Below are 681 nucleotides of genomic sequence, written 5' to 3'. Positions count from 1 at the left end.
ATGCAGGGGCGGTCATGTGAAAGATTCCTCTTAGATGAATTTAGGGAACAAAGACCCCATAGTCAATGATTTCTGTGGGTATAAAAGTAGAAGAGTGGCTGCTCCTTTTGTCAGTTTTGCAGCACAAATCATACAGTTACTGAATACCCCCATCCGCAGTAGTATTCTTTTAATGCTTAACTCCGTGACCTCACAAAAATAATTGCTGGGAAGCAAATTTACTTAGCTCTCTGCCTTTATTTGCTGACCAAGAGGCTTGGCCTGATAGCCATATTGTTTATGGAAATGCTGGAGGGGGTAGGGTGTGGGGAGGAGAAAGAACACAATTTGGCCAGAGAAGTTGGATGTATTGAAAGGACTGAGGGGATTTTGTCTTTGCTTTATAATTGGAGTCAGGATTTCCCTTCAAGTTACGCACTGCAGACTCAAAATCTCCCTGGGCTTCTCAGCCCAAAAGTCCTGTTAAGCTCTCTCTCACTGGGTTGGCATCTGGCTTTTAAAATCCTTGTCATTTTTATGATTATAATGAATATTACAATTTGTCCAGTGAATGGGCTTTTCCAAATGCTGAGAACGTCTGTAGTCAGAAAGAAAAGAAAAAGTTGATTAAAAATGATTAGTATGTCTTGGGGGCGGTTGAGATTTTTTTTTTAAGTCCCCAAGAATTTTCACTTTAGGAGG

The sequence above is a fragment of the Lipotes vexillifer genome, unplaced genomic scaffold, assembly GCF_000442215.2.
Source record: "Lipotes vexillifer unplaced genomic scaffold, Lipotes_vexillifer_v1.1 scaffold251, whole genome shotgun sequence".
NCBI lineage: Eukaryota > Metazoa > Chordata > Mammalia > Artiodactyla > Lipotidae > Lipotes > Lipotes vexillifer.
This window is presented reverse-complemented; position numbering follows the sequence as displayed.